The sequence below is a fragment of the Apus apus genome, chromosome 2 (genome assembly GCF_020740795.1).
Source record: "Apus apus isolate bApuApu2 chromosome 2, bApuApu2.pri.cur, whole genome shotgun sequence".
NCBI lineage: Eukaryota > Metazoa > Chordata > Aves > Apodiformes > Apodidae > Apus > Apus apus.
Window position 1 is genome coordinate 63,492,409 of NC_067283.1, and position 22,681 is coordinate 63,515,089.

Consider the following 22,681-nt stretch of genomic DNA (forward strand, 5'->3'; position numbering starts at 1 on the left):
CCAATATCTGAGAAATAGTTGGAGTAATCGTACAATTTAGCTGTAAAAGGAATGGCATTTCCTTATGGTCTCATCCTCCAGAAATGCAGGGAAAGATGGCACTGAGCTGGAAGAGTCTGATGGAACCTTGGATATTTGAACAGCTCCAGCCACAGGGGATGAAGCTTAATTTCCTGTGTGTATGTATTTTCCTTCTTATGGGTCACTGTAGCAAAACACCATACTCTATGTAATATGTGCAGCACTGTACAGCAGGCAGACCTTTCTGTGATGGAAAATAGTGCCTCTTGTGTATTAATACAGAGGTATTACACATCTAAGTCTAATATCAGTTGTAATGTAATGTACTTAATGTAGTGCTGCTTAATTGCCCATTACGAAAGGGACCAGAAACCAAACATTAAAATAGCGAGAAAAAGTCCTTTGTAACCAATTGTCGGGTTGCTTTCTTTTCTTATATTGGATCAGTGATTGTGTAGAAGGCAAAAGATTTCATTGCAGGTAGGATCATAGAGTAATTCAGGTCAGAAAGCACCCCAGGAGGCCTCTAGTCCAACATCCTGCTCTAAACAAGAATTGCCATGAGATGGGACCTGGTTGCTAAGGTCTTTCTCCAGGTGGACCTTGAAAACTTCCAAGGAGGATGGATGCGCAACCTCTGGAAAACCCTGATTGTACTCAAGAGGAAAAAAACAACTTTCCATTTAGTCTGTCTGAAGTTCTTGTTTCAGTTTATGCTTTGTCTTCCTACCATGCACCACTGTGAAGAGCTTGGCTTTGTCTTCTTGATTAACTACTTGCTTAACAATGGGGTGCTCTGCTGAATGCTGACTTCTAGTGACTGAGATGGAGAGGAGGCCCAGACAGTGTTCTGACATCTTAGATGGTATGAAGGCAAGTAGTGGTTGTTAAATACAGCATTTCTTCTTTCAAAATCTTGCATATTGGACTACTCCCTCAGTCACATCACTCCTTTCAAAACATTTATTTAGTTCAACATCAGACTGGTGGGTTTTCTACAGTTCAGCGACTGAATGTTTTGGGTTGGAAGGGACCTTAAAGATCATCTAGTTCTAACCCCCCTTCATTGGCAGGGACACCTCCCACTAGATCACGTTGTTCAGGGCCCCATCCAACCTGGCTGTGAACACTTCCAGGGAGAGGGCATCTACAACTTCCCTAGGCTACATCTGTAGTTATAACTTGGCTGTTTCAGGCTGTATTCCTTTAAAATTTCTTATTTCTCATCCGACTTTGTGTTAAAAGTGGTACAAGGCCTAAGACTGCATAGTCTCATCAGAGCCGTTGGAGAAGAGTCATGAACTCAGGTCCTGGCTCTGCTGCCTGCTCATAGTCATACTAGCTCTGATGTCCCTTGCAACTGATGTCCACTGTAATGTCTAGGTCTGGTGGGGAAGCTGGAGTTGACAGAACTGAACCAGTTATTGTAGCACTTGAGCTTTCTTGTAAAGGAATTTTGCTTTCTGTTTGATCACAGGTCCAACTGGAAGTGTTTGATCAAGGAGAAATCGTACGGAGAGTAGGTTCCTTCACTCTGAAACGTCGTGCAACTCTACCTCTTCCACTGCACTCCTCCATGCTGTGGATTCACCTCTGTGATCCTCTCTTTCCTCCAGTTCACTTCATTTCAGGCCAGTAGTAATCCCTGTTAGCAGCCTCCTGGAGCACTGGAGTGCTGAGTGTTTCACACCAACAGGTAAATCTTCACTTTTTGTCTAAGAAGAGTGGTATATAGAAAGATGAAATGACATGGTACCACCCCCTGTGCTCTGCAAAACAAGCTTAGGAGGGGCTCAGGAGCTTCATACACTTCATACATACTTCTGCATTTTGTTCTCACTGATTGTATTCAGTGAATTTGTTTCTTCTGAAGAGTTGGACAGCCTTTTTCCAGCTTTCGTGCTGCACATTATTACTTATGCATAATATGACTTAAAAAAAAAGATTAATTGATGAGTAGTCTGGAAACCTGAAGCATATTGCCCTTTTGAATAATTATGTTACATATGGAAGGGGGAGGAAAATACTGCAATGGGGGCCTCTATGACCTGTTCATGGGTAAATAATTATTCAGAAAATGTTTATTTGGAATGCGAAGTCAGCTTAGAGGCCCACGGGGTTAATCTGGGAAGCTTGTGAAGTCAGTCAAAAAAATCAAATTCATCCCTGAACAAAGTTGCCCTGGTTAAGTTTTTATTTTGGAAAACAGACATAAAAACAAAGCAGTGATGCTTACTGTAGGTGGAGAAGAGCATCCTCTAGGCTTGTAACATTTTAAAGACACAAAATCTTGTACATCAGATGGATCAAGCCCAATGCTCTGTAGAACATCTATATGCACATGAACATATCCTTTTGAGCGATGACTGTGTAAGCTCTGCTTGAATTTCCAGCACATGCAATACTTCAAAATGGACTCATCTGAGTTTTTGTGTAAGCTGGCAAAGTGGGGATGGACAGGCAGGCAGGGTCCTTGGGAAGGCAGACCTATCCTGGTTATTTTTATTAACTTGTGTGGCTTGCTGTGGTCCAAACATTGACTGAATTGAATGAAACCAGTCTAGAAGGCGAGGACTTCCCTCGTAAGGATGCAGTGGGCAGGGAAAAACTGATTTACATTAATAATTTTAGAATGATTGTGTTTGAACTAGTTAGTACAGTTTACAATGCTTTGAGAAGTTAAGGATTCTAATTTATATTCAAGTGAAATACGAGAGTCTTGCTAAACTTTGCAGAGATTTTAAGAACTTAGTCCTTGAAGGTATGTTATGCTTCTCTGCTGGTTCTGAATACAACCAAAACCAAGTAAGGTTCTGCTTGTCTTGACTGAAGTGGAAACATCTCCAGCAAATTAAACAATTAACATTATCTTTCATTCTATGATTTTTTTTTTGTTCCCATGTGTTCCTTTGTTATATCCTTTCTGATGCTGAAGTGAAGACTCATTGGAAAGAGGGCCACCTCTGCTTCTGTATTTCTGGAGATGGGCACTGCATGGTGCTGCTATGAAATGTTTTCCATCAATTCCAGGTCTCAGTGGGGCATAAAATTGTCCATAAACGGAGAGGCAACTTTCCAGGCTTTACCCAAAAGAAACACACAGAAGAAAAATGTGCAATATATGCTTTTCTTTCTTTTTATCCCTTCTTCTGCAGATAGTCCATGTCAAATTTAACTTGAATAATCCCAGTGAAATCCAGTGTATTAGCTCTAATAATTTGTGTCTTACAGGCATGAACCTCCCTTCTTGCCCATTCCTGCAAAAGTCACTATATTAAATACAAAAAATACAGTCTGAGCTTACAAGGACTTTAAGATCCCAGTAACAGAAATAGGTTCTTCAAGTCAGTGGGAATCCTGAAGTGTCCTATCGCCCAAAGTAAACTATTAATTGTAAGTAATAATATTAATTCTTATTAGTTACAGTTATAGAATTATGGACCCTCTTGATTTTAAATGTTTTAGGCAATACTCCATGACACTTTGACCAACATTTAGAAAAATAGCCTGCATGTCTTTTCTCAGAGCTAATGAATTAATTTTTGTGGAATGGAAGTGAAAAGTAGAACTGAATAAACTAATTGCAATGGAAATAGTCTTCCAAAACACTGGAAAAGCTAGATACTTGCAATAGCATGTGGTCTAATTTCCTGAACCTGTGAGAAAGAACATGAATTATTATATAGCTGACTGCTGAACATAATCTTCCTCCCTCATGTATGTAGAAGGCAAGGGTGGAATATGTGCATGAGTCAGGCCCAGCATTTCTCGTTCTGTCTCTTACAAGTCCAAAACCAAAGTAGACACTGTGAAGGACAAAAAAGGCATGCCAAGAAGCCAGCCAAAGTAACTTAGAGTAGTCTGGATGCTTCTAAACTGGACTGGACAAGAAGAAAAATAACTTTTGCCAACAGATTCCTTTCTAATTTGTCAATAGCTTTTATTTTGTTTGTAAAAAAACTTCTTTGAAGCTTTTGAGTTATACTTTTTCAGTGGATACCAATATGATCAATGTTGTAATTTTGTGTAAGAATTGGATTCATCCTCTGTTCTGAAACAGCTCCTCCAATATTCCTGCACTGTTTTCACAACATTTCCAAATCAGTTTACTGAAGCTTGAAGTAGAAGTGGGGATGGAGAGAGTGCAGTGGAGTTTTTTGTTTGGCTTGGTTTGGGATTTTTTTGAGAAAGAAACATATCCCTGAGTTTCAAACTCAGAAGGAATCTTGTCTCCTTTGAGGCAGCACCAAGGTGGGATTCTGCAAACATAGGTTTATTTGCCATCTAGGGAATGCAGTGCATTCATAATTCATATTCAATTTTCTGCCTTTATGTGAAAGGATTCTGGATTTCAGAGCCTGATGGTGGGTGACATTGAATACAAGATTGTGTAGCACTTTATATAACTTTTCTTTTATTAGCAGCTCTATAATCACATTAAGTTAGACTGAAAATGTGAACTAATTCTTTCCCTTGAGGCTCAGGCTCTTATAATGGTAAAAATCTGTGAAATAGGATAAATACAATTCAATAATTATATTGATAAATAAAATGAAAATCAACTAATTGTGTCATTCAGTCAGTTGCCTGCTTCTGTTGTTGCTGCCTTTCTGCATCAGCGACTGCTAAACTTTTTCTGTCACACTTCAATAAATTTAATTGTGCAGAATAAATGAGCTAATTTTTGAAGTCACAGGCCCTGTTTGCAAGATAAGGATGGTGATTTATTGACCTCCTCCAACTGTGTAAGAGTGTCACCCTCCTTTTTACTGACAACCAGGAGGGGTTTTGTCCCTCTTCACCCAGTGCCTTGCTAAATCCTACTTTGTATATTTGACTTCTCATCTCATTGTCTTGAAGTCACATAATACACCACAATAGGCCAAAGATCCTTGCTTCAGTTGGTGGCTGTACAGACTATTCCAAGTGCTTAGCAAAGCTATGGGGTTTTTATTTTTCTTTTTAATGCTGTTTTTTTCTGCTAATGATTTCATCTTCTGGATTTTGGAAGGATGGCTGCTAACGGGAAGTATAAGAAAAAGGGCATAAATTAATAGCTGTTTTTTTCTGGAAGCTCTGGTCTAATCTCATTCATTAATCATGAGCTCACCAACCCTACCATGATGCACACTCATTTCAGTGCTCATTCACATTGATAGTTTGATCATGAACACAGTAAAAAGGTAGATATCACACACTGGACGTGCCTCATGAAAAATGACTCACTTTTTAAACTTTTCTTTTTGCTTCCTGGTCTTTGTGTTTAGCTGCTGAGACAATAGGGTACTGGCCATCTTGTCTGTTATATTAATGCTGAAATGGGTGTGTTAAACTGACATAAAATGGTAGGAATGAATATGCTGCATCCTTTCTTTCCCACCTCTTCAATTTCCTTTGGTTGTGAGTCAGGGTTTTTTTAGCAAAACAACTCTATGACAGCCCCAGCTACCCTTTTCCATAAGGCTGATCTTTTACTCTATTATTTAAATTAAAGCCATAAAACAACCTACATGAGTAGGAAAAGGGATTATTAGAAACTGTTATAAATCTCTCTTTGTTCTAGCAGACAAGTCAGTTGTCATGCTGTAGCAATATGATCCCTGAATCAAAAATCTTGGTATTCTGTTGAGTCAATAAAGCTCTTCAGAGAAAAATCAGTGCATCATCTATGTCAAAAAATGGCCTCAAACTTCTGCCTCCCTACCTTTGGTAAATAAATCAAATAAATGAGAAGGATGGGGACACCTTCTTCATATTACTAAATGGCTGCCTTCTGAGGGGCCTTGGGCTATGCAAACCAAACAGTTTCCATTTCACTGTACACTATGTTTGTTCTTCACAGTGAGATTGAATCTGCTCTTCTCTGACTCTGATGCTAGGCAACATAGCAAGTAAAAAATATATATGAAAGCAAGCTAGACTTCAACAAACTTGGCCTCCTAGAAGTGCACAGCAAAAGACTTTTTATGGAGCCAGGATCTCAGCCAGGCACCTAGAACACAAACTGTGAGAAACCCTTTTCCCATGTTTTAGTTGTTATATGGGACCTCTTTCTCCTGTAATTTTCTTCTAAAGAAGACTTATAACCTCCTAAATATTTCCTGTCAGGTGTTGGCTGGGAGAAATGCATCCTAGGGAATTGCAGCTGGAGAAATCACAACTTCCCACATACAGAGCAGTCCAAATTTCTGCCAGACTCTTCACTGTGTCTTTAACTCAAACTGCTTGTACTCTTTGTGAGTGATGCTTGTAGCAGAAGGCAGACCTAACCCAGAAGAACCTTCTGTATCATGGCTCTGCCTTTCTTCAAGCAAAACCTTAAGTCCAATGTAACAGCCTGCCCTGGGAGCTCCACATGTACCTAATGCAGCCTTTGCATGAGATGATAATTGCATTCCTCCTCATTTCCACTGTGTAGTTGGTGTTTGTGCCTTGGTTGCTGTGTGGCACTTAATTCAGACTATCTCAGGAACCTGCCAGCCTGTACCTGAGCAATTACACTGATTTGGGGGGGGAATATGAAAATAAATTAAACCTGAATGGGACTTACTCTTTGGTGAAGAAACCTTTGCCAACTTTAACAGGATAAAATTCCGCCAGAATGTAATGTATTATTGGGCTGTAGTGAAACATTTTGGAGACAGATTTCCAGTTCATAGAACACTTCCAAAACATCAGTTGACTTTGTTTCATGGGCTATAATAATTTTTCTCTTTGCAAACCAAGTTCTGGTTGTCCTGCAGATTCCTTGCACCAAGAACAAGAAGATAAAGTTTTTACTGAATAGCTGGATATTGTGGGATGTACAGGAGATTTCTGAAAATGCTAACTCTGATTCAGACCAACATTTCTAAAACCATTATTTCCACTATGTACTTCCTCTGAAGGAGGAAGTCAAGCAAACCCTATAAGAGTAATGCTAATTTTCCAGTTCAGACTTTGTTTCTGCTGTGACCTTCACCAGATCTTAAATTGTAGAACTTATTTTCTAATTAATCCGAATTGAACACATTCGTCATGCTCTGTAAATCATAATGTGATTCTGCCCTTCTTCATCCTTTTTTCATTGGTGCTCTGATTTTGTGGGTATGACTGAGAGTTGCTAGTCTGATCTGTAAGTGACTTGGCAAAATACCACTCGCTTGTCAGTCTGATTTGCTGACTGAAAGGTACATACTTGGTTGGAATATGGAGTTTGGAGATGAATCCGAAATTAGGCAAATAAGGGTTCTTCATGAAAGAAAGCATATCTTCCCTATTGCTGAATGTAGAAGCTGAACTGCCCAGGTGTGGAGATAAATGAGAACAGAGTACAGAGATGAGCCTTCATACTGTCTGTTGGAATTTAGATATCTTAGTATAATACCAGGCTTTTGGTTCATTCTGCTGAAGAAAATGGAAGCCAGCTCCCTTTAATGGGGCAATGCAAGGCCAAGGCCAGGGCTGAGATTTGAGATCTTTCTGTGGTTTTTGATGCTTGAAAACTAAGGTGGAAAAAACTGAGCCACGCAACTATGTAAAAATGGGGAGCTTGAGGATGCACTGAAGCACAAGCGGAAAGAAACTGAAAACAATGTCTGGAGACAGGAGCCATTCTCTCTCCACGGCTCACTTGGATCCCTGTATCGCCAGACCTTTTCCAGTTCCCAGGACAGACATAATATGATTAGGTCAGAGCATCCCCTGCTTCACAAAAAATGCTTACTGCAAAACACTTCTTTTGAGATATTTTCTTTTCTTTTCTTTTTTTGTTTGTTTTGGTTTTGTTTTGGGTTTTTGTTGTTTGGGGGTTTTTTATGTGGTAGTATTTGAGACTGCCTTGGAATATTTTATATAACATCAGCCACTGTGCTGATTTGTGTATTCTACTGTAATTACTTAAATAGGGGATTTTGTATGCTACAGCCAGAGATTCATGAACTGCAGGGTATCTGCAAAAGCAGGCTTTCATTGGGATTATGGGATGTAAAATGCCTGAAGGTTTTTGCCTTTGATAGCAAACCTGCCATTGCATCCACACAGGGTTCGTCTAATAAATTGTATTAGTGCTTTCCAGCATCCTGATAACTTCCCTCCCCCAACTCCTTGCTATTCTGAAGTGTTTTGAAAGAAAACTGGTTCTTTGTGAATTACTGCTGTGGCAGTCATTAAAGTGTATGGTCTGCATGCTTGTTGTTGACCATGCAGTGTAACAGAGAAGGAAGTTGAAAAGGTTCTTCAGCAAGGACTTAATATTATGATTATTGCAATAACATGGTTTCTAGCTAGGAATAAGGGAGTTGTGGAGGGTGTGGGGAAAAGTCCACAGTTAGATGTTCACTACCTTCAACAGGATGTAGTCAATTGTCTTCCATCAGTTTAGGGTTTGTAGCTAAATTCACTACCTGCTCTTGGAAATAATCTCAGACACTAAAGAAAATGGAGCTACTGTTTGATTTAAGGTATTGTCTAACTTGGTATGTCTTATTATTTCAAGGCCATGAGAAGTAGGAAGACATGCTGAAGACATGCCTTTGTATCCACCAATGTGTTAGACTAGGAATCCTTGCAGACACAGGTAAGTCTATAGCTTTTTACTTTTGTAAGATCCAGCAAGAACTAAGAATGAGGAATCATAAATATATAATAATTGCTAGCTGCCTAATAAAAAACACTTAATTCATCCAGGGCATAACAGGCTTCTTCTGTCCAGTGAAATTTCCTTGCTGACTCTTCTGTCAGCCCATCTCTACATATCTTCAGGTTTTGTGCCATAAGGACAGAAACAGAGTTGTTTTGTAGTTCCTTCCTTACAAGTTTTAATTATAGCAGGCACAGTATTTAAGACATGCCAATGGTTGCTTTGATGTTGGGATTCACGTGGCTGCGTTTTCTTTCCAGGGGTTGGGGAAATTGCTTTTCAATTCATGTTTGGTTCTTATGAGATTCTTCACTGACTTCTGTTCTCATGCGTGAGGGTCATGTCAGCCATTAGCAGCAAGAAAATCCAAGGCCTTCTAGTATCCCACCTTTGCTCTTTTTCTTCTGTGCCTGTTTCAAGCTGTCTAGTGTGCAGCAGGTTGCTTGCTATTTTAAAAATTCACTGAAAGTATGAGGGCAGCAAGCAGTATATCTCTGTGTATATACAGACAGAGCTGTATGTTCTTGGCTGAAATCCTCTGTTCAGCAGAGGTTCTTTGGGGGTTAGGTGCTTTGTAAATGTTTGGGTTTGTTTTTAAAACCCTGCATGCTTCTACTCTTGCTGTTCTCAGCTCCATTTTACAGCACTTGGCCATGCAGAGTGATGCTCCCAAACAGGGCATTGGAGGAGACTCAGCCCAGCAAAGCTGCAGGTAGAGCAGAACTAGCTGCCACTGTTTTCCATATGTTCCTCTCTATGGGGACCTGACTGGACCTCAACCTGGGCAGCAGAATGGAAACGTAAAGGAGAAGCAAGTCCTGCCACCATGTATATGAAGAAGCCAAACTCTTTTGTTCTTGTTCCCTCTGGTTTTAGCATGTTTCTCTTCTACAGGGAGGGGTGTGTGGGTGTGTAATAGGGGAAGCACGTCCATCTCTTGCTCTGCCTAAATCCACAAAAACCTTCCTCTATTTCCTCCCTTTTTTTTTCTTTTTTTTCCCTTCCTGTTATAACTTAGTTCACATTGATTAATCATTTTATAAATGTTTAGGGCTGGGATTGTGAAACCTTTGCTGGCAAGAATATATGCCCTGAAGTCAAGGAGACTACTCATTAGCATGACTACTTGCCAGCATGAGGGAGGGATTCACAATCTGGACATTTGTAGTTTTAAAAATATGTCTCTGTTTAGCTGATTTGAGCAGCTGAATGGGGCTGCTTACGGAAATCAGACTAACAGGCTGTCACACTCGGGTGTTTTACTTCAGAATACATCCATGGTGAAATAATGTATATTTACGTAACACGCATCAAACAGTATTTCAGTGTCTGATTGGTGTCTTCAGTCTCCTTTACAAGCATTATGAGGGACCCTTTCAGCACAAACCAAACCAAACCCATTGTTAAATCCCCTCTTTATACCTCTCTTAGATTACACACAGTGTAAAAACATATGTGGGTCAATTATGGGCCAATTACACAAAACTCTCAGAAGTGCTAGTGCTTGCAGGACATCTGGTTTTGACCCTAGTGGGTAGAGGGGGTAGAAGGGTGAGAAGCTGGGTGAGGAATGTTTTATCTGCAGGACATGAAGGTGGCATGGTTGTACCTCTTGTTCATGCTTGCAAGAAACAAAACTCCGAGGAAAGAAGTCTGGCTCCCTGACAGAAAACCCTGTGGTTTATATTACACCAGTTCCCTACTGTGAGTCAGTCACTCCCCCTTATTTTTCTGAGGACGAGTGAAACAATCTTGCCTCTGCTCTGCATGGCTAACAGCAGCAGTGACCTTCAGGCTTGCCACTTAAAACTGGTGTGGGTTCTTCCCAGTGAAAATTCAAAACAATGCTATCTTTCCCTCACGTTCCTCCAGCCCACCCGCCTGTGTTTACTCCTCTGCGTGCAGCACTGCCACCCCGCCTGGGTGTGGGGCTGCTGGAGCACAGGAGTTCCCTCTTCTGTCTGCATCTCCGTCCACCTTGCACAAAGCTGACAGGGAGATTTTTCACCTCCTCACTTTCCTTTTTCCTCTTTGATTAACTTTGGACCAGATGGCCAGTCCCCAATCTCTCAGCATGCATTTGACTGACAGGAGCCTTTGATAAACCTCATAAGAATGAAGTCATCTTCAGGTCACCTCCTCTGCCTGGCCTTTAGCATCCTGCACATACCACCATTATCTGCTGAATAGGAGACAAAGGAAATTAGCTCCAATTCCCTATCATCCCCATTATTTCCACACTGATTTAAACAATCAGGCAATGAGATGCCCTTCACTTTCCTTCGGAAGGTACAAATGTCAGCTGTTAAGAAATGCAAACAAGAGGGTTCCCATGTTAATGGATGGGCTTCTTTGTAAAGCCATGAAGTGGTAAAGTGAATTTATTCACCGCCTGCCTGGAAAATGCTTAACATACTTCTAAACAAATTCTTTAACCACTTGCATTTTATACACACTGCAGAGTGCTTGAGAAGCCTCATTGTTTTTGGTCTGGATATATACAATGAGGTGATATACCACTGTGTTGTTTTTTTCCACATGCAGTTATCAGAGCTTCATTTGAAACGGTCCTGAACCGAAATCTTGGAACCCAAATTCCTTGATATACAAAAAGGTTTTAACTGTGTATGAATCCAAGTACTGAGATGTAGGAAGCTATCTCCAATTTCAAACGAGGAAAGAAATTTGGATACTCTGGACAGAGGACACGAGAGCATGTATCAGAACAGAATATCTCCAGAGATTTGTAAGTAATTACCTCACATCCACTTGGCTATTGACCTTTTATCTGAGAAGAGAAAGAACAATACGCCATCAGAAGTGTTGCTCCAGGGGTATTTTAAGCCAGGCATGCTAGAAAATAACTTTAAAATATTTATTTTTATGAGATTTCTTTCCCAAGATTGTAGTCTTCCACTTGAGTTGATTTGACTGGCAGTTAATTCTGGACTTCTTGGCAACTGGAAGTATCTGATTGTTTGGGCGCTTGCATGAAACTGTTCTTGAGATCACTGGCACACCCACATACGTTGCAGGAGATTAAAACAGCAATGATCTCTAAATTAACTCTTGGGAAACCTGGTCCATAAACTGGGTTTTACAGTAAAATATAACTTTGCTTTTTTTCTTTGCTTACTAGTCTCTCCTTAGTAAAGCAGTCAAGATCTTGCCTACAAAAATGGCTCACTGGAGAGTCATCTCCTGCCATACAGTTGAAAAGCATCACACAAGAATGTACCTATTTATTCCACAGAGCAAGGATCGTGCTGAGAGCTAGAAACTGTGAGCTGTGTTCCTGTTGCCTGCTATGAAACATGGGAGCAATGACAGCATGTCAGGTCAAGAGACTGGTGAGCAATTCTGACCACCTGTTACACCAAGTTGCTAGACCTTGGCTTCCTGTGCGATCAGTGGAAAGAAGAGTCACCCTGGTACCCAAGTCAGGCACATGGAGAAGTCAGTCCTGCCTCCTCGATGCATTGTGACTGCTGCTCACAGGAGGCAGGAGTCTGAATCACTTCTTGCCCTGGCTTATTGACCTGAGATGCCATCGTAGTGGAAGGTTTTCAAGTTAGGTTCTTACATTGGGCAGCCTGAACGTGGCACTGAAAGTGATGGTCTGCGAAGGCCTTTCTGTTGTTTTAGAGTCCTAGGTAGTGTTTGCCACACACCTTTAGCCACTGATAAAGGCTGGTCTTTTCCTTTGCAGTGTTATCACATGTGCCTACAACTCACCAGTGGCAGAGAGAATTCTGATGGTGATCTAGGCTGATTTATGCTTCTGGGCACACCTGGCTAGCCTGCACCATGAACTCTGTGTCTAGAGAGTGGTGACAGAACTGGAATATAAAAGAACATCTAGGTTTTAAATAAAGACGCTCTCCATATGAATTCAAACATACTCTTGCAGCTGGAGGAGGACATTAATATGGAACTATTGCCTTTCTTTTTTGCATTGGGAGAGTCTTTTTTTATGTCTTCCCTTACTAGTATAAGATGATCCATATTATGCAGTAAAGGGTTCCCATTCAAAGCTGGGCATCTCAACAGTCCACTAGTTGAGAGAGAGCTTGAGAAAACAAAGGGACTTTGACAGAATGGATTGATGAGCTGAGGTAAATTATACGGCCTTCAACACGGCCAAGTGCTGGGTCCTGCACTTGGGCCACAACAACAACCCCATGCAATGCTACAGGCTTGGGGAAGAGTGGCTGGAAAGCTGTCTGGCAGGAAGGGGAGCTTGGGGGTGCAGATCAACAAGCGGCTGAATATGAGCCAGCAGTGTGCCCAGGTGGCCAAGCAGGGGCATCCTGGCCTGTACTAGGAATAGTGTTGCAAGCAGGTCTAGGGAAGTGGTCCTCCCCCTGTACTCTGCACTGGTGAGGCCCTACCTTGAGTACTTTGTGCAGTTTTGGGCACCTCAACAGAAGAAAGACATTGAGGTGCTGGAGCGGGTCCAGAGAAGAGCAGGTAGGCTGGTGAAAGGCCTAGAGAGCAAGACTTAAGAAGTTCAGGAGAGGGAACTGGGGCTATTTAGTCTAAAGAAAAGGAAGCTGGGAGAGACCTCATTGTTCTCTGCAAATATCTGAAAGGACATTGTAGAAAGTTTGGTGCTGGTCTCTTCTCACAAGTAAATAGTGATAGCACAAGAGGAAATGGCCTAAAGCTACACCAGGGGAGGTTTACGCTGGACATGAGGCAATTTTTTTTCCCTGAAAAGGTTGTCAGGCACTGGAACAGGCTGCCCAGAGAGGTGGTTGCATCACCATCCATGGATGTGTTTAGAAGTTGTATAGATGTAGTGCTTGGGGATATGGTTTAGGGGTGAACATGTGTTCTGGTTTGGTTTGGTGGGTTTTTTGGTAGTGAGGGAAGGGCCCCAGGAGTGGCTACCATAAGAAGCTGAGAGGCTCCCCCTGCTCCAAAACCAGCCAAAGAGCCATTAGAGGGACAATAGATGCACCTCAGCGATTAACATTCTAAAGAATCAACATAACACCTGAGCAGAGAGGCACTTGGGGGGAGAAAAGCTGTGCTGGAGGAGAAGAGCTGTGCTGTGGAAGGAGAGCGGTGCTGCTGGTTGGTGAGGAACAAGGGGAAGAAGGTGCCCAAGCAGAAGTTTCCCTGCAGCCCATGGCGAGATGGCAGCTGTCCCCCTGCACTCGTGGAGGAACGTGGTGGAACATTCCCTGAAGGTGCCAGGAGGGGTGAATGTGGCCACTGGACTTGGGTTTTGTGGCCAGTGGACTCGGATTATACAGCAGTGGAAGACCCCGGTGCCAGGGGAGGTGGCTGTTCCTGAAGCAGCCCCTGACTCTGTGGGAAGCCCAGGCTGGAGCAGCTCCGGACCTCGTGGGAAGGACTCATGAAGGAGAGGTTGGTGGAGGACTCTCTGCCATGGGAGGGACCCCGTGGGGAAGCAGGGCAGGACTGTAAGGAATCCTTCTTCCTGAGGAGGAAGGAGCAGCAGGAACCCCCAGCCTGTGAAGTGACTCTAAACCCCATCCCCTGTCCCCCTGTGCCGCTGGGGGGAAGGAGGGAGAGAAACTGGGAACAAAGGGATTTGGGCCCGGGAAGAAGGGAGGGGTGGGGTAACACATACAAGCCCTGCTCTGTATGTGTCTGTGTCCTGGGTGTGATTGGTGTGAAATTAAATTGTTATTTTTCCCCAAGTTGAATCTGTTTTGCCCGGGACCTTAATTGGTGAAGAACCCTCCTTGTCCTTTGTCTCCACCCACGAGCTTTGTCCTCCTCATCCCAGATTGTGTGTGGGGGGGAGTTGAGTGAGCAGCCATGGGGCTGTTCTTTGTTGTCGTGTTGGGCCCAAACCACAACAACACGGTAGAGTAGGGTTAAATGCTGGACTTGATCATAAAGGTCATTTCCAACCTAGATGATTCTGTGATTCTGTGAAAAGTAAGTTATGCCTAAGTAATGAAAGTATTTGTTCTTAAACCATTCCTGCAAAAATCAAACAAAATGTTTTTCTCCTTTCATCTTTCCATCTGAAAAATTTACAGTGTGGCCTGTATCATTAAAGGACTCCACCTGCTTTGCAGTTGCACCTTGTTCCTCTTTCCCCTACATTCCATCTTAAAGTGGTGAATCTTCAATCACCACAATTTTTGTTGGTGCTGACAATGAGAGGATGGTCTTCTGACAGCTCTGGAGAACCTGTAACTCCTGATATTTCTTGAAGTATTTGGCTAGCTAACATGAAGGCCAGATGCTTGGTTACATTTATCAAGTCTCCCTTTTCTATGCTACCGTTTCTGTCTTGATAATGACTTTGTCACAAAGCTGCCTTTTTTTCTGACCCTGTGACATCAAGCATATCAACTGATTGAAGATGGGTCCTAGGCTTAGCTAGCTAGAACACGGCCTAGTCTTAGGATTTACAGGAACAGGTTTCTGCCCCTGTAACCAGCGGCCTTAGTAGTGTTTTTAAGACATCTGAAGACACCTTTGCATTGGCAAGGGTGAGAACTCAACACATTTCCATGCATCCTGCTGCATGCTTTCTGATTAAAATCTGGAGGAGGATTTGAGCTCTTGGCAGTGGTTATGATTTTGGCAGCCACAAAGCTACTTTTAAACACCCTGCTGTGTCAGGGTGCAGATCAGGGTGCAAAAACATTCCTTGGAAGAGCTTATTTTCCTTAGATAGGGAAGACTGAGTTGTATGGAGCTAACCTGTGGCAAGGATTTAAAGTTATCAGCAGCACAGTTTTATTTTTTAAGCACAATTTCCTCCCACAATTTGTTTTTCACATACAGCCTGTCACTACTTGACATGTTTGGCTGTTCATCTCTGCAGATAAATGGACATACCAAAAAGACAGACAGACATACTGGCACCAAAACAGTTTGAATAAAGTCACTTTACAGGAGGTACTCAAGTTAGTCTGAAGAAACAAGAATATGAAGAAGACTCTAATCTCAAGGGTTTGGGTTTTTTTGGTGGTTTGTTTTGTTTTGTTTTTTGGATGGATCCTTTTTTGAGCAGAAGTATTAGCTATCTGCAATTCAAAGTGAGAGGCTGAGGATGGGGGGCTTATGCTTCCCATTTTGCTTTTAAGAAGGTCACAGTGAAAGCTTGTGATTTAATATTTTGCATTCAACTGCCTATGACAAAGACAAAGAAGAGGGGTTTGTCAGAGTGCTATCAAAAGAGAGCAAGCGAAAGAGAAAGATCTGTGTTAGATTTTTAAGGTATATTTGAAAGAATGAAATAAAAAAAAATGCTTTCAAATCCTCAGGGACTTTCCAATTTATCAAGAAAGACACATTCTTCCTAATGAAAGGTTACTGACCTTCATGAATGTGACAGTTCAATTACAGCCCATTCATATGCAGAGCAGCCGTTGATAAAGGATTTAGGAAATGTGACTAGCATAGCAAAAAAAAAAAAAAGGAGGGGGGAATGTCTAGAAAATTATTTTTTATTGTGGAGCAAGAAATATAAATAAGATTCAGTCAGGTAGTAGAACCTTTTCTTCTCTGGCCCAGCAACCCATTAGATTTGCTTCAGTGAATACATTGACTTTTTCCTCTTCTTTTTCTGCTAATATTTCTGTCTTTTTAATCCTCTGAACTACTAAACCTAACAAATCATAAAGCCCTTGGGGTGCTGAGATGCAGGGTTTCAAACATTTTTTCCCTCTGACTGGCAGAGAAAGCTGGAATGTGTCCTAATGTTATTTTAAGTGCTTGACTAGTATTTAAACTCTTAAATGGATGGAAAGTTAAAGCAGCAGCAAATGCACATACATGTACCCCCCCCGCTTTACTTTTCCTTCCACTTTCTCCTCCCCCTGCTTCCCCCCACACACTGAGCTTGGCCTCTCCAAGGCTGTTAATAGCCAAAGCAGATATTGGCTAGACTCTCTGGAGCCAGCCTTCAGCCAATGGAGGGTGACACCTGTGAGCTGATGTTTGTTGAACTCCTCCAGGTGTAGGAAAGATGCTTAAACTGACATAAGGCAGGAGCTGTAAAAACAGGCAAGTATGTCACTCATACATACAGCTCCCTGGAAGATCCCAAGGCCAAGTCGTTGCGAAACAACTAGAAAGAAAGAAAAATGTTTCACTTGCTTTGAAATAATTCCAGATTATCTGTTTATCTATCCACATGCACACACACACACTCACGGATCTAGGCTTATGCACCGTGCTGTGCACACGTGAAGTATGTAGAAAATAACAAGAGGCATATGTCCCTACATACACACATACAAACCCGTGTTGTGTCTTAAGGTGATAGGCTGAGGAGTTGTGGAATTTGATGGGGACAATCCTTTGCTTAGTGTAAGCTCTCACAGGTGGTCCCAGATGGAGCACTTGAGGTGGAAGTTTAGGGCTCACCTATATTAATGATAGGTCCCGATTACATGGAAGACATTGTTTTCCATGGAGTAGCAGATTCTTGACTTTGAGCAAGTCCTCAAATCCAAGTGCAGTCAGAGGGGTGTGAAGAAGTCCTAAAACTGTCTGCAGAAGTCAGAGCCAAAAGACACTTCCTTGACCTCCACTCAGTATCTGTGAAATGGTATGCATGTTTCTGAGAAATGAGAAGCTCGGTTAATTGGCACTACCTCTGCCCAGATACAGGGCTGAAAGTTTCCACACTGTTCAGGCTGGGAAGAACAGCAGGGACAGACTGTGAGAGCTCTGTTCTTCCTAGCAGAGCAACTGTGGGGAAAAGAGGCCAGTGCAGAATATTTTCTACTTCTGTTATGGCCGATTACGGTTTCTGGGAAACCAGCACCACTCTCAGTACTTCAAGCTGCTGCACTAAGTGTTTGTCTTCCCTGCTGTGTTACCTTCTCTGAGTAAATTTCAAGACCTATGCCTCGTGGATATTTTGGGCACCTTGCTTACTGGGTGCTGAAGGTTGTATATATTCTCAGGAAAGTCCTGAGGAACTTGTTCCTGAAGTCATGAGGCTTTTCACCAGTAATCACCCATTGGTACTGACTGCTTTGAAGACTCTCAGCCTCTGTTGGTTCTTTCAGGTTTAGGTGATCATTGTAGAGGAAAGAACACTCCCTTGTCCTTAGTCTAATTTTAGATCAAGGGCTGGCATGGTATTGGCTTTGGCAGCACTGAGTGATAATGTCTCATAGTGATGTATACAAATGAAGTAATCAATCTGTCTTTATTGGTTCTTTCAGATGACTTTGAAATGCATAATTGTAAGGTATTGAATTATGGAAATCATAGTAGAAATTACCAGGATCCCTTTGGAATGGTCACATTCTCACTTCTCTTTTAAGTTCATCTGATCAAAGGGCTTTTTAAGGCACAATGCTTTGTTCTCCCTTTTGTTCAGCACATACCTGAGACTTTCAGGAGGGTGTTAGGAACTCCCAAGAGAAATTAATCCAATACATTCCCACGAGATCTGTTTCCAAGCAATCTGTCGATGCAGTGTAACAAACAACCCAACGTAGTGTCTGTTTTGGACACCCTAAATTTTTTTACCTGCCTCTTGCTTTTCATGGTAGTATGCTGCCCAGCCTGCACTAGAAGCTGCAGGAAGGCTCTAATAGACAGATGACCGTCTGCCCTGTCATAGCTTTTAGCTGTCTCATAGCATGGTAAGATTAGAATCAAAGCCCTTTGAGCACTAGAGAGGAGCTTCCTAGTAGTGTGCTCACCACTTGCTTTTAATGTTGAAAAGAAAAACAAGATAAAGGGATTGAAAATGTTGACATTTTTACATCCAGAAAACCTCTTTGGAGTCTGCCTGTGTCATTGTAGGTAAGGTCCCAATCCAGCAGAACAGTTAAACACTGAAACTGGAACATTTTTTTTTATCTGAACTGAGGCCTGTATCAATTATATTTAAAATGGGGACAGTACAAGAACTAATCCAAATACATTCTATAAAATTCCCTATGTCACTCCTCAAATATGTCTTCTGCAACCTGCTGTAGTCTATTTGGACTATGTTATGATATAAAGTGTTTACTGGAATTCATCCGGGGGATAACTTCTCTGCAATGTTTTGTCTTTGCCTTGTGTAGATACTGCATGCCATCTAGGCTTGCTTTTTTTTTTTTTTATCCTTGTAAGATCCTCAAAACAAGGCTATAAAACATTTGGCACAGAAAATCTTTACCGTCTTTGTAAATTAGGCTTGCTTTTCACCACTAGTAAAATGTATTTAATTTACTTCCAGTGGTCAGTGGATAATGTGAACAACTCTAATTTTTAGATAGCTTCATTTTTGTGACAGATTTTAATATTTAAATTCACTTAAAAGTCATCTTTAAGGAATGCAAAATAATAAGAATAATTGTCAGTACCAGCATCATGAGAACAGTTCTGCTCACATTTGCTTTGGTTAAAAATACAGTCTTTGTTTTCTGCTTACATTTAATTGGCAGGGTTCCTTTAAAGTTTGCTCTTGGCCCTGAGACTTGAGAGTGCAGTCAGGCATGCAGCAGAGAGCAGGCCTAAGAGGCAGGCTGCATAACCTCACCAGCTAAAGCTCACAGGCCGTGAGGGGGTTGTTCACCAGGGGAAAAACACAGTCCACTGCTGCTCAAACTAGCATGAACTTTACATACTGCATGCTTTGCTGATTGATTAAAACTGTAGTCATCCTTAGAGGTGAATCACCTAAGGAATTACAGTAAGTCACAAAGATGGTTTTTATGTAGTGTAGTTTTATGTAACAGACTCTTTCAGGATGAGGACTTTGTTAGCAGTCAGTGCAAGTTGGTTGGTGACTCCTGTTAGCTTGCTGGCCACAGCAGGTTCTCCTGAATCAGTTCACATGGAAACTAAAATGCACCTGAGCAAACATTGGAAGGTGGGGAAGGAATTGCTTTCATTTTGCAGCCACAGAAGTTAGAGTGACTACTGCATGTTCCAGTAGGGAAAACTTTCTCTTATGGCTGATTGTTTGATAAGATATGGCAGGAATTAATTTTAGTGGGGCTAGTAACCATGAATTATTGTATGGCTGTCCCACTTCTAGCTGGATGTAGAGGTGTATCTGGAGGAAGATTATTACCCAGGTTCTGTCTCTCAGTTGCTCTGATGCCCTCAGTCAACTGGTGTGAGATAGAATACAAGGAAGCATTTGTATATATATTCTCTAGATACCAAAAAAAGTAAGCAAAGAGACATACGTGACAGTCCATCTGCTTCTTATGGTAGGCTTAATGGAAGACCACTGCATGGTGATGCTGTGGAAAGGGCACAGTTTCAGCTCAGCCTGAAGAGCCTCAGGAACAGAAGCGCAGGTAGGTGTGCAAAAGAACATTGTGGCCAGCCCAGCAAAACGGCTTATGAAAGAGAACTCATCCCATTGATAGTCAGCTGCTGGATCAAACTGTTGACAGATTTCTTTGCGTGAAGTAAAGGGTGTGGGGGGGAAAGAAAAATTCCTTTTCCAGGCAGACGTGATGCACTACAAGTGTGTGCTAGCAGTCCTCTTTTCACGTGGGCAGAAGATTTCGATATGGGCATAAATTCTTCCACGTGCTCTTTAAAATTGTGGTGAAGAAGATACAGGCACAGCAAGTTGTCTGTCTTACTATAATCTGTCTGGGCTAGCATATACTTTACATTTTAGGGCAGAAACCCCTCTGTCTAGTGTCTAACAACATATTGATAATAAAAACTGGATCCAGACAGGCAATGTTGGCTTATATCCAGAAAATGTTACAACTGTATGTGTATATATCAAACCTGAAGTATTTAAACAGACCCCAACTCTGGAGTATCAAAGTGTCTAGAAAACACATTTCTTCAAAAGAGCCTTTTCTACTTTGGAAGAAGAAAGAAAAATAGTAATAGGCAAGATATATTACAAAATCTGGGCCTCAGTCCAGGAAAAGCACAAGTTTCCAAGATCCTCACATTTTACATTATGGCCTATATTGAGGTCAAACCTTTTTAAGGTGCAGATTTTTTCTTCTGGGTACTTGAAGAGGAAACAATGTGGGTTCCTTTCCGTTTTGTTTCTCTATGATGCGAAAGGAATCCTGTGATGTTTGTTTCTTTAAAAGTTGTGGCTTCTTTTTTATTGCTAAATTCTCTTGTCTTTTGGTTTGCAAGGAGTCTCGCTGGAGCTCTTAGGACTGAGTTTGTAGATACATCCTTGAAGACAAAGGATACTGAAAGTGACAGACATTCTCCAACATATTTTTGTAGCAATCAAAAAAGCCTAAGAAGCTTGAAACTTCTGAGTCTTTGTTCATTTAAAACAGACTTTGCTTTCCTTGTAGCTCATAATCATATTTTTTTCAGTCCGCCAGAGTCTCACTATAGCTGTGAGGTAAAGCATTAATTACTATTGTCTGGAAAGAAGGGGCTGGAAAAAAATTAATCAGTTAATTTATTCTGAACACAGTAAGGGAGAGTATAGCCAAGGGATTGCTCTGCTACAGGTACCACCCTCTTAGAGAGCAAATAGGTGTCCAAGGCTGCTTTCCAAGGCTTCTCATGGGTTCTCTTGAGGGCATTGCTGGGGTGACTCCAGATCAGGACTGTTCAGCCTGACAAGGAAGTTGGCCCTGGCCTACTAGTTTGTACCAGGTAAAAGTTACAGCAGGTATATTATATATTGCTGTCTGCCCTTGGCCTTGCTGGGAATATTCTCTTGTGCAGTTCTGGAGTGCCATTACAATGGTCTGTCTCTGTTCCATGCATCTCCTCTCCTGCAAGGAAAGCCACCAGAAGGGGCAAGGCTACTAGAAAATTGATTGTCTCATAATCCCCAGTTACTGGAATAGCCCTGTAATCTTGCTAGAGACACCATAATTTACAGTGAAAGCTGAAATTGTGCAGAAGAGTCAGTCTCTAGGTTTCAGTCCTGGGTACTTCCCAGGGTGAACTCTGTATTTCCACAGACTTGATAATTTCTGTGTTGTTTTCTGGCCTGTTATTGAATTAAGTAGTAGCCACTAATCTCAGTGTCTCATACTGAGAAACCTGGGAAGTCAATGCCTTCTGCTTCATATAAAAGAAGCTTGCTTCATATACAATGAAAAATAAGGGTTATATTTTTTTCTGCTAGAGAGTGTGTGGGTAGGAAAACATCCAATCTGTCAAACTCTTCATGACTAATAAATATTAACTGCTTCAAGTCTTCTAATTATCTCAATTTTTAAAAATCTGTGGCCAACTACTTAAATATTTAACCATCTGCCCAAAAGCACTCTTGGAATTTTATTCTACAACATACAGGCAACGTTATTGAAAATGGAAGCTTCTAATACAGTGTCTAGATGGATACAACCTTGATTTTTTTCTTAAGTTCATAGTGTGTTAAATCTTGTTAAAGTTTCCACAAAATGACACCCCCAGTCTCCTCTAGACATTCCTCTGTTTGAAAATGCCTGAAGATCAAATTGGCACAGAAAGGTTGAAAAACAGCCTGTGTTAGGATATTGAACTGTTAGATAACCCGTGTTGAACATGATGGAGCTACCCACAGGATATGCCCATTGTCTCTTCTCTGTGATGCAATAACTAAACACAGTAGGATGCACGCAGAACAAGAATAATTACACTCATTTTCAATTCAAGTTTAGCAAAGCAGATGTATACCAGCTGGGCTCCCAAATCATGGTCTTCTCACTTTCACTTTCTTTTGCATTCTTTGCTTCTCTTGATCTGGTAATGTCTGTAAGACTGATGCCTTGGGGGGAAAAAAGGGAGAGGGAGAGAGACTTTGAAATACCGGGCAGCAAGCAGGAACAATACAGACAGCAGGTGATGTTTCAAAGCTTCTGGTCAAGATGAGTCATCAAGCCCTGAGGCCTTCTGTGCCTTCATATCCCCAGAAGTCTTCTGAATTCCAGAAGCTTACTGACCTCTTTAAAGGTAATCATGAAAATCAATACTATATTTGATCCTTGCATGAAGGTATTGCAGCAAATGGCACTAGATCTTTTGAAAAGAAGAATAACATTTTGATCTTAACGTTGTAAAATTGCCGTGCTGAAGACTACCTCCTGGCTCACGTGCTTAATTATGTAATGACATCCAGCTGGACTACAAAGGCCTCATGCAGAAAGCCAG